The following is a 16,396-nucleotide window of genomic DNA, read 5'->3' on the forward strand; positions in this document are numbered from 1 at the left end:
CAGAAGTCTGGCTTTTAAATTTTTTTAAATTTAATTTTAAAATGTTGCATTATTTTTTTAAAAATATGGCACTGCAGAAAAAACGAATCTTTGCTGGTCGAACCCCTCCCCCCCCCAAAACAATAATTTTACCATTGTATCCTACATCACTAAAAGTTTTTCCTGGTTTTGATTTTTTTTTTTTTTTTTGTAAGTGAAATCACATGTATTATATATCTGGCTTCTTTCATTCAGTATTATGTTTTTAATTAAGAGTCATCTATTCTGTATGAGGCTACAGTTTATTCATTTTCATTGCTGTAAAATACTCTTATTTTATGAATACGTCAAATTTTATTTATCCATCCTACTATTGAATTTTGGGCTGTTTCTAATTTAGGATATTATGAATAATGCTGCTACAAACATTCTTGTCCATGTCTCCCAGCGCATATGGTCAAGAGTATATGTCTTCCTCCCTCCCCTCTTCTCTTCCTTCTTTCCATGTGTATACCCAATTCTTCCAACTCCATTTTCTGAAAAGACCATCCTTTCCCTCCTCCTTTTGCAATGCTATCTTTGACTTAAATCGAGTGTCCATATGTGCATGGGTCTGTTTCTGGGCTCTTTTATTACATTGGTCTATTTGTCTGTCTATTTTTCTGTGTTCCCTGCCGCAATATCACACTGCTACAATAATGAGTCACACTGGCTTTATAATAAGGCTATGTCAAGTCGAGAAAGTCCTTCCTCCTCCTCTTCCTTTTCTTCCTCCTCCTTTTTCAAGAGTGGCTTTCTATTCTTGATCCTTAATATTTCCACATACATTTTAGAATTAGCTTATCAAGTTCTACAGAAGAAGCTGTGGGCATTTTGATTGGTATTACACTGAATCTATAGACCAATTTGAGAAAGACTGACATCTTTATAATAATTGGTCTTACAGTCCTTGAAAATGATGTCTCTTCAGGTGCCTGGGTAGCTCAGTTGGTTGAGCGTCTGACTCTTGATTTCAGCTCAGGTCATGATCCCAGAGTTGTGGGATTGAGCTGCACATTGGGCTCCCCACTGGGATCGAGCCCTTCGTCAGGCTCCGCACTGAGCATGGGGCATGCTTAAGACTGTCTCTCCCCTTGCCTCTATCCTCTACTCACACTCTCTCTTTCTAAAGAAAAAGAAAAAGAAAAAAAGAAAAGGAAATGATATCCTTGGAATGATATCCCTTCATTAGTCTTTAGTTTCTCTCAATAAAATTTTATAGTTTCCTACACAAAGGTCCTATACACTTTGTTGGATTTATCCCTGGGTGGTTGGTATATTTTTTAACACTCTTATAAATGGTATCATTTCTTAAATTTTATTCTCTAATTGTTTTTGCTGGTATGTAAAAATACAATTGATTCTTGCGTGTTTATTTTGTACCTAGTAATCTTGATGGAACAGTCTTTTAAAACTGTAAATCATTACATGTCATTCCCTTGTTAAAAACCCACCAATGGCTTCTTATTATAAAAATATAATCCAAACTCTTCACAGTGACCATGGTGATTTTGAAACATGTTCACATGTTATTTGACACTCTTCCAACAGGAAGGTGAGTCTGCATTCCCTCCCCTTGGACCTGGGTGAATCTTTGTGATTGCCTGAATGAACCAGAAGTGGTAGAAGGGACACTGTGTGACTTTCAGGGATAGGTTTAGAAATACCCTGAAGCTTCTGCCAGTTTCTCTTGCTCTGAAAACCTCTAGCTACCATGTAAGAAATTGAGCTACCCTATGTCCATGTGGACAGAGAAAGCCAAGGAGCCAGAAATGTTCCAGCCTCCAGTTATTGTGTACCTAGCCAGACATGTGAATGCAGAAGCTCTGAGACAATCCTAGCCTCAGCCACCACCTGACTGTACCCACATGAGAGACCCTAGCAAGAGCTGCCTAGCTGACCCCAGGTATCCCCAGATTCATGGGCAAAATTAATGATTGTTGTTGTTCTGTGCCACTAACTTCTAGGGTGTTTTGTTATGCAGTGATAGGTAATTGGAACAAGGGTCTACAAGGCCCTTTTTACTCTAAGCTCAATCTACCTACCTCACCAACCTCATCTCCCACTCCAGCCACACTGGCCTTATATATGTCCTATCAACCAAGTCAAGCTTATTTCTGTTTTGAGGCCTTTGGGATGATCATAGATCCTTTGTCTTAGAACACTCTTATCTTAACTCTTTAAGTGGTAGCGTCCTTCTCATAATTCATCTCCTCAAACATGAATCACCTCCCTAGAGATGTCTTTCTATCTGCCTCTCTACCACATTACTGTCTTATTTTATCAGTACACATTTTCCAGGGTACCTGGGTAGCTCAGTCGGTTAAGCGTCTGACTTCTGCTCAGGTCATGATCTTGCGGTCTGTGAGTTCGAGCCCCGCGTAGGGCTCTGTGCTAACAGCTCAGAGCCTGGAGCCTCCTTCAGATTCTGTGTCTCCGTCTCTCTCTGCCCCTCCCCCGTTCACACTCTCTCACTCAAAAATAAATAAAAATTTTAAAAATACACATTTTCCAAAATCATTTATTTATGCATATTTATTTTGCTTTCATGTATTTATTGTCTGCCCTCCCCCTCTAGAATGTAAGCTGTTTGAAGCCCAAGAGTGTCCATTTTGTTCTCTTCTAATAGGTCCAGCACTTAGAATGGTGTCAGGCAGGTTTCACTATCAACGAAGATGGAGTAACAGAGACTAGACATACCCTCCTATCTTAAGTAGCTAGAAAACCAGACAAAATATATGAAACAATGGATTTCAAGGCAATGGTACAACCACTTACAAATCTAATCATAGTCTTACCATGAGATCTAATGGTGGTGCTTACATGCACACAAACACCTGCATGTGAATGTTTGTAACAGCCTTATTCGTAATTGTCCAAACCAGGAAGCAACCAAGAAGTCCTTCAATAGGTGAATGGAAAAAAATAAAACAAAATAAAAAACTGTGGTACATCCACACAACGAACAAAGGAAATGAGCTATCAAGCCATGAAAAGACATAGAGGAATGCATATTGCTAAGTGAGAGAAGCCAGTCTGAAAAGCTACATGATTCCAACTATATGATGTTTTGGAAAAGGCAAAACAATGGAGACAATGAGGAAAGACCAAGAACGGTGGTTGCCAGAGGTTGGGCAGGAAGGGAGGAAGGGATGGATAGGTGGAGCACAGGATCTTTAGGGCAGTGAAAATATTCTGTATGATACTGACATACACATGGATACTGACGTTATACATTTGCCAAAACCCATACAATTCTGGGACATAAAGGGCAGATGCTAATGTAAACTGTGGCCTTTAATTAATAGTAAGGTTTCAGGACCAGTTCATCAATTGTGACAAATGTACCAGGATAGCAAGATGTTAATAACAGGGGAAACTGCAGGGCGAGGAGGACTGTCCATACTTTCTGTTCAGTTTTTCTGTAAACCTAAAGCTGCTCTAAGGAAAAAAAAATGTCTATTAATAATTTATGGAAAAAGAGGCTTCCATACAATTTATTAACTTTTAAAAGGGTTGAAATAATATGCAACAGGGTTTAATACTGCCTGTATCTAATTCTGGTTTTCATTTTGCTGTTGATCTTTGTTTTCTCACAAAGAAAAAAAAGGATGGTTTTGTGATACCTAAGAAAACAAAATAAACTCAGTTATTTTTAAATTAATTTTTAAATTTTTATTTATTTTAATTTTTTATTTAGTTAACACACATGTTACATTAGTTTCAGGTGTACAACATAGTGATTCCACAAGTTTAAACATTATGCTGTGCTCACCACAAGTATAGCTACCATATGTCGCCCTACAACACTATTACAGTATAATTGACTGTATTCCTTATGCTATGCCTTTTATTCCCGTGACTTCCTCATTCCATACCTGGAAGCCTGTACCTGCCATTCCCCTTCACCCATTTTGCCCATCTTCTCACCCCTCCTACCCTCTGGCAATGATCAGTCTGTTCTTTGGGTTTACAGGTCTGATTCTGCTTTTTAAGACCCAGTAGAAGTGTTGGAAGAAGTAGCGCAATAATTTTCCCTCTCTCCCATGGCTGTAGCACTTGTGGGCACTATAACACTGAATGTGGACTGTGTCAATTTGTTCCCAAATGGGGACATAGTGCCTACCTCTTAGGAAATGTATGAAGCATTTGATAATGCTTCATACATAAGCATAAGATAATGATAAAGTGCACTTAATAGAAGATAGCTGCTGGGGCACCTGGGTGGCTCAATCAGTTGAGCATCCAACTCTTGGTTTCAGCTCAGGTCGTGATCTCATGGTTCACTTGGGAGTATAAGCCCCACATCATCATTGGGCTCTGCGCTGATAGTGCCCAGAGCCTGCTTGGGATTTCTCTCTCTCCACCTCTCGCTGACCCTCCCCAACTCACAAGCGCGCGCGCGCGCGCGCGCGCGCGCGCGCGCGCGTGTGTGTGTGTGTGTGTGTGTGTGTGTGTGTCCATTTTCTCTCTAAAGGTGGATACATAAACTTAAAAAAAAAGAAGGTAGCTGCTCCCACCCCAAGCCCCGACCCAATACAACAGTGACGGCCTTGTGACTGCTACCTCTACACTACCGCTATCAGACTTGGGACTATCAGAACTAATCTCATCACACCCTTTTCCCTGTTTAAGTCACTCCTCACAGGAATATAAGGACATCTTAAATGCCGTGTAATTTAATAACCCTGAAACTCTGTAAATTCTCTTTTCTGATTCCATTACCCACCCCTTCAAACTCCTGTGTCCTCCAGTGTTTGTGATCAGTGATCAAAAAAACTCTCTATGTCCTCAGTTTCTTCTCTGACCCTTCTGTACACCTTCTTGCTCCTAGTAAACCCTGGCTGTCCCCAGCTTCCAGCTTCAACCCTTATAAACGAGGGCTGTAATCTTTCATTCACTTGCTCCTTTTCTGTCTTTGTAGCACTCATTGGCAAAATCACAATCCTGTTTAAATCCAACTGTCTGCTTATGAACCCTGCACCATGCAGCTGCTGTTGGTTGGAGAAAACCACAAATCAGAATGACTGGTCTGCCTATCAATTAAATGGTGATTGCTGACCTCAAGTCCCCTTGATATGGTTGAACAATCATTTTATTTCCCTCATTCATTCTCTCACTCTCCTGCAAGACTAGATTATTTGATGCCTTTGTTTGTCTCATATTAAATGAGGAAGGGGTCCAACTTTTTTTCCTTTTATTTTTTTCCTTTTTTTTTTTTTTTTTGCATCTGGATATCCTGTTGTCCCAACACTGTGGGGAAGACTATTCTTTACCAATTTAATTGTTTTGCCCACCTCCCCATCAAATATCAATTGATTGTAAATGTGAGGTTTATTTTTAGACTCTTTCTTATTTATTTATTTATTTATTTATTTATTTATTTATTTATTTATTTTTAGAGAGAGCAAGAGAGCACAAACAGCGGAGAGGGGAAAGAGAGAGAGAGAGGGAGAGAGAGGAAGAGAGAGGGAGAGAGGGGGAGAGAGAGAGAGAGAGAGAGAGAGAGAGAGAGAGAGAGAGAGAGAATCTTAAGAAAGCTCCATGCTCAGCATGGAGCACTATATATGGGACTTGATCTTACAATGCAGGGATCATGACCTGAGCTAAAATCAAGAGTTGGATGCTCAACTGACTGAGCTACCCAGGTACCCCTGGACTCTCAATTCTATTCCACTGATCTTCTGTCTATCACTTTGTCATAATCATACTGTCTTCATTACTGTAGCTTTATAGTAAGTTTTGAAATTCTGAAGGGTAAGTCCTACAATTCAAATTCAAGATTGTTTTGGTATCCTGGGTCTCTTGTATGTCTATATGAATTTTAGCATCAGCTTGTTAATTTGTGCTCTGCCCTCCCCCTCAAAAAAGCCAGTATATATCTGGTAGTGATTGCTACTTATTGGTACATCAATTTCCATCTTAACAATATTAAATCTTCCAATCAATGAAAATAGAATATCTTTCCATTTATTCAGGTCTTCTTTAATTCCTTTCAACAAGTTTTGTGGTTTTCAGAGTGTAAGTTTTACACTTTTTGTGGCTAAATACATCCCTAGGTAGTTTATTCTTTTTGATGCTACTCCAAGTGGAATTATTTTCTTAATTTCATTATCAGATTGTTCATTGCTAGTGTCTAAAAATCCTATTGATGTATGTAATTGATCTTGTAGCCTGCAACCTTGTTAGCTTGTTTATTCTAATAATTTTTTAGTGAATTATTTATTATTTTCTATATAATTTCTACATGATTTTCATCTAAAAAATTGAGATATTTTTAGGGGCGCCTGGGTGGCTCAGTCAGTTAAGCGTCCGACTTCGGCTCAGGTCACGATCTCACGGTATGTGGGTTCGAGCCCCGCGTCGGGCTCTGTGCTGACTGCTCAGAGCCTGGAGCCTGTTTCAGATTCTGTGTCTCCCTCTCTCTCTGACCCTCCCCCATTCATGCTCTGTCTCTCTCTGTCTCAAAAATAAATAAACGTTAAAAAAAATTTTTTTTTAAATTGAGATATTTTTACTTCTTCCTTTCCAATATGAATGTCTTTTACTTCATTTTCTCACCTAACTACCTTGGCTAAAAGGTAATTATCTTATTTCCTTATCTTATTTCTGATGGTAAGGGGAAAAGCATTAAGTCTTTCACCATTAATGCTGTTAGCTGTGAGTTTTTGGTAGATGTCCTCTATCAAGTTAAGGACACTCTCTACTATTCCTAGTTTGTTGAATATTTTTATTATGAAGGGATATTGGAGTGTTGGATATTGTCAAATACTTTTTCAGCTTCTATTGAGATGATCATTTGTCCTTTATTGATATGGTGATCATTTGTCCTTTATTGATGATCATTTGTCCATGATTTTTGTCCTTTATTGATACGGTGACTTATATTAATGAACTTTCAGATGTTTAAACAACTTTGTATTTTGGGGATAAATCCTACTTGGTTATGAATTATAATCCCTTCCATATGTTGCTGGATTCAGTTTATTAGTATTTTTATCTTTTTAGGATTTTCACATCTACATTCACACTTGATAGTTAGGTACCACTAATTGCCAGCTGATTGGTCTATTGTTTTCTATAATAGAGTGGGGCACATATTGTCCCACAGTGGGAACCAATGAAATCTGGTTCTCTTTGCTGGGGTAGGTGTGTGTGTGTGTGTGTGTGTGTGTGTGTGTGTGTGTGTGTAAGATTTTATTGAATAATCTCTACACCCAGTGTGGGGCTTGAACTCACAACCCCTAGATCAAGAGTCACATGCTCCACCTACTGAGCCAGCCAGGCTCCCCCTGCAGGGGTAGTTTTTGAGGTAAGTTTTTGAGGTTTGTCCTGACCCCAGGAGGGCTGTTCTTAGCTGACTCTTTCCCCAGTTCTCTCTGGTAAACTTGTTGGCTTACAATTTAGCTTATTGTCCTCATGGAGGTACCAGCCTTTTAATTGCTTACCACCAAAATCTCCATTGTTTTCAAAAGTGCCCTTAGGCTTGAACTTCCCCACACTGTGTTCCAAATAAAGTTAGTTCCCTTGATGAAAGCCTTGGCACTCTCTGTTTTTATGGCCTACTTCTCCCCTAGGGCAAAATCTTACACTACTGCTTTAGAGCCAGTGGCGGGGACAGTTGTCCAAGTATTTCAAAGTGATCTCTCTCTGCAGGGCACAGGGTGGGGGTAGTAACCATCTGATCTCCTTGGCTTGCTTCTGGCCATAAGGAACCTCTGTCTGTGAGTGATGGGCCCCAGTGTTCTAGGCCTGTCACGCCTGGGTAGAGCCTCCGACCTACACATGGGGGCTTGGTGAAGGAGGAGAGACTCCAGCCTCTTGGTAGCACTTCCCTGGAATTTAACCTCTGCCACACAGAGTTTGGAGGTATGGAAAATGCTGGTAGCCTGCCCTGCACAGAGAGATAACAGTCTGTGACTGGGAGCTGGAGAGAAAGGAAGCCCTGTCTTCATGGCCACTGCTGCCATGCAGAGTTTCTATCCAGCTGAGATGGGAGAGTGGTCAAGAGGGGGAGGGGTGTTGTGGCTTAAGTGCCACAGACTCTCCCTGTTTAAACTGAGATCTAATACACTTTTGTTGAATAAATATTTGTTTGCTTGATGCTCTTAAGACAATTTACAGGGACTGAAAGATTGGTTTTTAAGAAATAATTTTCACCAGTTATGGCTGTTTCACTGGAGAGGGCATCCGCAGAGCTCCTCACACTACCATTCCAGAAATGATCCTCTCTCTTCTTCCCTCTTGAGCAAAGCTTCTCAAAAGTGTTTCAGTATTTCACGTTCAATTCCTGTCTCCTTCCTCCTGCCCCTTGCCAAACCCGTTTTTTGTTTTGTTTTTTTGTTTTTGTTTTTAATGTTTATTTTTGAGAGAGAGAGAGAGAAAGAGAGAGAGAGAGAGAGAGAGAGAGAGAGAGAGGGAGCACGAGCAGGGGAGGGGCAGAGAGAGAGGGAGACACAGAATCCGAAGCAGGCTCCAGGCTCTGAGCCATCAGCACAGAGCCTGACGTGGAGCTCCAACCACAGACCGAGAGATCATGACCTGAGCCAAAGTTGGATGCTCAACTGACTGAGCCACCCAGGTGCCCCCATGTTGCTAAGTTCTATAGGTACAATCTCATTTTTATCTTACCTGAACTGGCAGCCTTATTTGACACTGTTGATCTCACCTTCGTCCTTCAAATGTTTTCATCACTTCGCTCTTAGAAACCTATACTTTTCCTGGTTCCTTGTTTTCCTCCTACCACATTTATTGCTCCTTCTCAGTCTCCTTTGCTAGTGGCTCCGAAGCAGTTCTTAGACTTCTTGTCCTTTTCATGTACACTCATTTCCTTGGTGATCTCCTCCAGTCTCACAGTTTTCAATAATTCTCCATATGCTGATGGCTTTCAAATGTATATCTCCAGGCAAGGCCTCTCTTCCAAACTGCACACTTGTATAACATGCTGCCTGCTTGACATTTCCACATGGTCACATAATGGGCTTCTCAAACTGAATGTACAAAACAGCTTCTGATCTTCTCTTCCAAACCTGTTCCTTCCAGTCTTCCTCATCATTCCAGCTGTTCAAAGGCCAAAAACCATGGTATTGTCATTGACTCTTTCTCACTCTGTGTCCAAGCTATCAGCCAATCCTGCTAGGGCTACCTTCCAAATTCAAAATATGACCTCCTACAGCTTCCACTGCTGTTCTAAGTCATTATCATGTTTTGCCTAGATTATTTCAAGAACTGCTTAAGTGGTCTTCCTGCTTCCATTCAGTTACCTCTCTGACCTCATCTCTTATTGCTGCCTCCAACCTCCAGTCACACTGGCTTCCTTGCTGTTTCTTGAATACACAAGGCATGTGGATGAGTGTCTTGGATTGGCAACACTCTGCATGTTACCACACATCAATGCTAGGAGGGAGACCCATTCTTGAGGACACAAAAGTTTGCATTCGGAACCTTCTCACTTCTAGATTCTGCCATATGTGTCTCTTCCTCTGGTTCATTCTAATTTGTATCCTTTCATTATAGTAAAACTGTAATCATAAGTCCTGAGTTCTGTGGGTCATTCCAACAAATTATTGAACCTGATGGTGGTCATGAGAGCTCCCTAATTTGCAGCCAGCTGATCGGAAGTAAAGGTGGTCCTAGGGGTCCCTGAACTTGCAGCTGGTACCTGGAGTCTTGGGTACACTTGGAAGCCTGGAGGACTGTGCCCTTACCCTCAACTCTGGCTACTCGTGGTAGCACTAGAAGAAGTTAGGCAGGCATATCTAGTATCTCAGCTTGAGAAAGATGGTGGTGTCCTTCAGGCAATGATGGTTTAGAATCGCTGAGTTTCCACATGTTACATTAGATTCTGGATGGCATCTAGAACCTCTAGGTAAACATCATAACATATATTTTTACATCTTACCTTTGCAAATTACTTTCATATTTGAGCTTCAAAACAGGTAATATCACCCTCCTTTTACACGTGAAGAAACTGAAGCGAAGGGGAAGACACTTGTCCGAAGTCACTAGACTCAAACACGGCATTCTACTTCAATGCAGAACTCCTTATACCAGAGCCCACAAGCTACAGGAGTCAGTTACAACACATATGCAGGAGAGGGCAGGGAATCTTTATGATCAGTTCTCCATTAGCACCTTTTAGGAAACTGAAGGCACCTGGGTCCCTCCAGACTTAGGATTCTCTCCCACCTGATTTTCTCCTTTGGGGGCAGTGAGATTTGGAGGAAGATATCTAGAAACTTGGGTCTTCTCCAGTTAGAGAACTACATATTTCCTTAGAGCTCATTTATGGTCTCCTCATAGTAATTGCCTTTCCCAAGGGAGAAAATTTGTTACTCTCAGCAAGACCAAAATTGGGTATGTAAGAAATCTTTTAGTTCAGAGACTCAAGAGAACCTGTCCCAGAGTTGGTATCCAAGTATCCCACTCTTAAGTGCATTGGAAGATGATGCATCATACCTACAAACCAAATGGAAAATGGCAAACATATGACCGGCTGGTTTCAAGAAGAGAAAATATAATTGGTTCTTAATAAAATATTCCCAATCTCACTCACAATACGCAAAATACAAATTAAAACTACAAGAAGATGTCATTTTTACCTATCAGACTGGCAGAGAAAATAATTTGGAAAACACATTGTGTTGTGAGATCTGGGGAAACCTCAACTGGCATCCTCATATGTTGCTGGTGAGTTTCAAAATTTGTATAACCTCTGTGAAGGGTGACTGGCAATATTTCACAAATACATATTTGCACTGGACTCATCAGCAAGTTCACTCTTAGGGATTTATTCTAAAGATGTATCTACACACAGTGTAAAGATGTCTGTTGTGGATTGCAAAGCATTGTCACAATGTCTGACAAGCCTTTCCATTAAAAGATGAGTCTATTTCCCCAGACTCCTTAAATCTGGAATGGCCCTGTGGCTTAGTACAATAAAATGTAGCAGAAGTGATGCTGTTCCAGAGCCTAACCTCAAACGCTTGGTAACTTCCACTCTCATACTCCAGGAATTCTGCCCTTGGACCAGTTGGTGGTTAGAGGCTGGAGAAACACCAAAGAGGCTATTAGCAAAGACTGGAGGAGTGGAGGACAAACAGTTGCTGGAGGCTGGGAATGCAGTGAGAAAATGGTTATCAGAGGCCGGAGAGAGGACAACTTTGGTTGTGTAGTGATGCAGTAACTGGCAAATGGTTGCCTGTGAAAACGTGAAAGATGGAAAAGATACCTAATAGACTTTCAGAAATAGGATTAAGGAGATTTCCAGACAGAATGTTGAAAGTGCCATTTGGCTGCTTCTAACCATATGACAATGGGCAGGAAGAGAGAGATGAGCAAAAGCAAGAACTATGGCACTTAGAAGAAGAATCTCAAGGGTATCTCAAAGCCCAAGGATTAGCTGGTTTGGAAAACATAACTTTCCCCCAGTTCTCCCAGCTGGTAAAAATTTCTCAAAGCTAAGAGTCTGAGGCCAGGATGCCTGGGTGGCTCAGTCTGTTAAGAGTCTGACTTTGGCTCAGGTCATGGTCTCAGGGTCCGTGGGTTCGAGCCCCGCGTCGGGCTCTGTGCTGACAGCTCAGAGCCTGGAGCCTGCTTCAGATTCTGTGTCTCCCTTTCTCTCTACCCCTCCCCCCCTCACAGTCTGTCTCTCTGTCTCTCCCAAAAATGAATAAACCTTAAAAATTTTTTTTTAATAAAAAAATAGTAAGAGAGTCTGAGGCCAAAAATCAAATCAAGAGTATGGCTGTAAACCCTTGTTAAGACCCTGAATGATTTAAGGTAATGTCTAAAGGGCTCTCTCGACTAGGGCTTCTGAGAATCTTCAGGATATTTTCCCACAGCAGCCTCAAAGTATTGCCCAAAAGACCGTATATATAACAACACAAAGTTCCCTTACTTTGAGGGCATTACATTAATTGGATCACTTGAATACCAGAGGGGAAGAAACAAATGCTGAAATGAGTCAGGGGTCTACCACATCAGTGAAGCTTCAAGGAGGCCGGGTGTCTGAAAGATGCCAAGATGTCCACACCAAGTTTGGGGACAAGTGACTTGCCTTTGCTACCACTCAGAGCTGCCCTACTGGTAGGCCTCTTCGGACTTTGGAGACAACATATACTACACTTAGGATCCAATCTGTGTATAGAGGAACAAGTTTTGAGGGGGGCCCAGAGCAAGGGCAGATTCCCCGCAGCAGGTTCTGGCTGCAGTTTCACTGGCCTTACTGCTTAGGCCATAAGACTAGTCGATTCCAGGAGGCTGGTGTCATTTGTTGTGGACACCTGTGCCATTAGTCCTTTGCAGGCTCCATTAGGAAGGCTGCAGGATAGACCTTGAGGGTCCTGTTGCATGTCCGTCCTTTTAAACATTCCCAGAAGCAGATCTTAACCAATGCTGGATGGAGAGTTAGTAGCTAAATATCCCAACTTCTTGCTCCTACATGGTATAACTCTGAGATGTGTCTTGTGCCATCTCCCAGAGTTCCCTGATGGGATAAAATGCCAGGTACCCGCAACCCAGCCTTTATCGGCTTCCTTCCTTTCACTCCCACGCTTCTGTTGTCCTACTGGTAATCCTCTTCCCCAAATAAACTCCTCGCTCTCTAATCTTTGTCTCAGTGTCTACCTCTGGAAGGACCCACCTAACCTACTGACAATTAGAAGAAAGGGAGAGGGTCTTACTTACTTACTTACTTACTCACAACAGAGCTTTTGTTTTGTTTTGTTTTTTCCCAGAAAAGAAACTCGCTATGATGCAGTACCCTGGTTTACTGACAGTTCAATGAGCTTTCTGCTGTATTGCTAGTCTGTTCACACTGTCTCCATCACAGGTAAAAGTTTGCCAGAAATCACCTGAAGCCACAGGGGTGATATAGGCTGCTGTTGTCACAGAGCTTAGGGTCTGGTGGATACCAAGAGCTTTCATTCACTGATGCTTTCTAGTAGACACTACACTAAGCATTTTATATGCATTACCTTATTTAAACCTCACTTTACAGTGAAGTTAGCTTAAGCTCAGAGAAGTTAAGTTACTTGGCCCAAATCATATCACTGGTCAGTGGTGGATCTGAACTTCAAACCTGAGATTATCTGATACCAGTTTATGCTCTAAACCTGTATTAGTTTTCATATGTTAATCACCTTATGTCAGCTCTACAATTTGATGGAAAGTGTCTCCTTTTTTTAAAAAAGTTTATTCATTTTTGAGAGAGAGTGAGAGCACGTGTATGAGTGAGGGAGGGGCAGAGGGAAAGGGAGAGAGAGAATCCCAAGCAGGCTCTCTGCAGACAGCACAGAGCCCATCTTGGGGCTCAATCCCACAAACTATGAGATTGTGACCTGAGCCAAAATCAAGAGTTGGATGCTTAACCGTCTGAGATACCCAGGTGCCTCAACTGTATCCTTCTTTTAAGGCAGAGTTGGACCCTCTCTCCATCTCTAGTTTTTGTCTCTCCTCCTGCCCTGAGAAGGCAGGGGAGACAGTAGAGAAGTTTGGATTAGGCACTGGTTGCAGAAAGATTTGGGACTAGAAACAAGGGACAGAAATAGAATGGTGGCAGTCCTACTGCGACTGGGAAGCATTAACAAGACCCCACAACTCTTTCAAACATCTCTCTGCTAGATAACTTGGGCTTTTCAAGATGTGGGGGAAAGTTCCATTTCAGCGCCTTATGTAGGCAATGGAAATTCCTTGTGAAATGAATAATGAACGAAGACAGAACCAACTTTGTATACGTACATATGCTAATAAAGGTTGTTAAAGTTAGCTGTGGGAAGAAACAATTATAAATTAATTTCAAAGACGAGATATTGGTTTGGATGAATCTGGATATTTGCCTTGATCAACAGTATCTCAGTAAAAAGTAGGGTTTTTTGTTTGTTTTTTTGTTTTTTGTTTTTGAGCCTAGATTCCTGGTATGAGTCAAGAGGATATGACATTCCATAAGTGTTATAGATGTGAACATAATTTCATTTTTTGGTGGCCATTAATGGCCTATAACCAGGGCACAACCTTCCAGGTAAACATTTAACTTTGGAGCATTAATAGAAGATGATTCATTAACTTCTAAAATCATTCTTCCCTCATACGAACACTGGGTCATTAGGTTTGTAGCTTCTAAATCCATATGCTCAGACATAGGTATAATAAATTCACATATATTATTTTCACTGTGTGACGGTTTACATAAGGCCTTCCTAGTACAAACGGGGTTGTTAATTTTGCATCTCAAATTAGTTTCTGCTAACCCAACAACTAAAGCAAATTCCTTTGTGAAAAAAAGTTTCCAAGCATGACCTGGTAATTGTTTTAATGGATTTTCAATGAAGGGTGAAGTGCCATGCTATGTGCCCTGAAGGCATTCCATAAATATGTTTTGAGTGACTTTGTTAACCCACAAAGAAAAAAAACCCAAATATGTACCATTTAAATCATATTTTTTTTTTCTTATGGTCTCTGTCTTTACCACTCATATCCATCAACATTGAAAGTGAACAAGGGGCTGCTGCAATGGCAGAGAATTAATCAATGAAGTACTCTGGGCTGGGAAGCTTTGCTTAGTCTGAGATGGTCAGTGTGTACCTGGGATCTTCCCACTCCCGAATGAGGGAGGAAGCCTAAAGTTGATCAACTAAGAGAAGTAATGTCCCCTGCAGGCTAACAGGATAATATCCCATCTATGTTAGAGAGCCTGATACTGGTATGTACAATTTCCTGCTCCCCCCCCTTTTTTTTTAAGTTTGTTTGTTTGTTTGTTTGTTTGTTTATTTATTTATTTATAGAGAGGAGAGAGAGTGAGTGAGTGGTACAGGAGTAGAGAGAAGGGAGAGAGAGAGAATCCCAAGCAGGCTCCGTCTCTGCTGCTGGTGCAGAGCCCAATGCAGGGCTCTGTCCCATGAACCACGAGATCATGTCCTGAGCCAAAGTCAGATGCTTAACCAACTGAGCCACCCAGGCAACCCTACAATTTCCTGTTTTCTATGTAAGGAATAGATCTGTTCTGACCTTGACATTGTGGTGGATACTACTGTATTTTCAGTGTTTGTTGGTACACCTGAAATGAGAAAGGTGTATAAAACAGAAATCTTCACCTTCCCTTCTCTCAAAACTTTCATTGAGCCCTCCTGTAAGAGATATATACATATGTTTGTGCTGTACGTGTGTAACTCTTGCTTACTTATTGGAGGATTTAGGTTTTGTTGACTGTTGAGTATCATCTGAGGGCATGATCATTTGAGACCATCCACATGTCCCTTAGATTGCCAACTGGAATTTAGTAAGAAAACCCCTGAGCAGATTCTACAGTTAGAATAAAGCTTTAATTTTATGTTCAAAAAAAGTTCAGTATGAACAACAGAACAAAGAACTTTCGGATGAAAGGAAATAAAGGGGTGCCTCCCTGACAATGGGCAGGAGAAAGAGGCCAAACAATGTGCCTATAAAGTGGTTTAGAGTTGCCATATGTCTTTAAGGCATCAGAAACCTCTGGTTTGAAGTGACATTCTTTGTATTTTTCTTAGTTAAATAACCCATTTTCTTAAATCTGCAAAGAGGGTGTACCTCTTTTCCGGTAGGAAAAACTAGAACATTCCATTGCTCCCTTTCTCACTGATGAGGAAGCTCAGGGAATCACTCAAGTACCTTGGCAGCAGTTACTAAGGTATTTACAAGCAATTGGCCTCCCTGCCTCAATTCCCAAGTCTTCTAATTAGAGAACAGCCCTTTTGTCCTGGCTCTGATTTGAAAAAAGTAGAGCTTAGGCTGGGCTTCAAATGTAGGGTTCTTCTCATTCATGAGGCATGGTCTGCCACCTGGTGGTAAGAAATAAAATGCCACTTGCTTTTTTCATCCTCTCTCTCTCCCTCCTTCCTTACCTCCCTCCCTTTCTTTAAATGTATTTATTTTGAGAGAGTGGAGAGAGAATCCCAAGCAGGCTCTCATAGTCAGTGCATAACCCAGTGTGGGGCTTGAACTCATGAACCATAAGATCATGACCTGAGCCAAAGTGTGACGCTTAACTGACAGAGCCACCTAGCCATCTCACCCTTAATTCAATTTTTGCAAACCCATCCTTAAGCCTCTGACTTAAGACTTGCTTGCTTGCCACCTGACAAAGGCTCCTAACTGGTGATAAAGATACTGACACCTCAAAAAGAATTTTCCAGCAAATATCTGGAATTCAACCATCTTAAATCACCTTTAAAGTGTTTTAGAACAGCTGGGAGAAGCAAAGGTGAGAAGGAGGGGACTTGTAAGTGTTAGGGCTCTCGAGAAGAAAAAAAACAATTATACACATTCACTGATTCATTGCTGAATAGCAAAAACCTATGCTAACCAGTTTGCAAACAAAGGTATATGACAACACCCCTCTTCCTTT

The 16,396-nt window shown here is 41.2% G+C and overlaps 1 long non-coding RNA gene across 2 annotated transcripts in view; it reads left to right on the forward strand.

Annotated features, from left to right (window-relative positions):
- Positions 1–16,396, forward strand: part of LOC102899619 — a 32,260-nt gene that overhangs the window by 5,414 nt on the left and 10,450 nt on the right. The window contains exon 3 of one of the 2 annotated variants that reach the window (XR_006586072.1): positions 12,756–12,850. This is a non-coding gene — a long non-coding RNA (uncharacterized LOC102899619). Of the gene's footprint in view, positions 1–12,755; positions 12,851–14,675; positions 14,720–16,396 lie in introns of both variants that reach the window. The other variant, XR_006586073.1, reaches the window with a different exon arrangement.

Source organism: Felis catus, chromosome D1 (assembly GCF_018350175.1).
Source record: "Felis catus isolate Fca126 chromosome D1, F.catus_Fca126_mat1.0, whole genome shotgun sequence".
In the NCBI taxonomy this organism is placed as follows: domain Eukaryota; kingdom Metazoa; phylum Chordata; class Mammalia; order Carnivora; family Felidae; genus Felis; species Felis catus.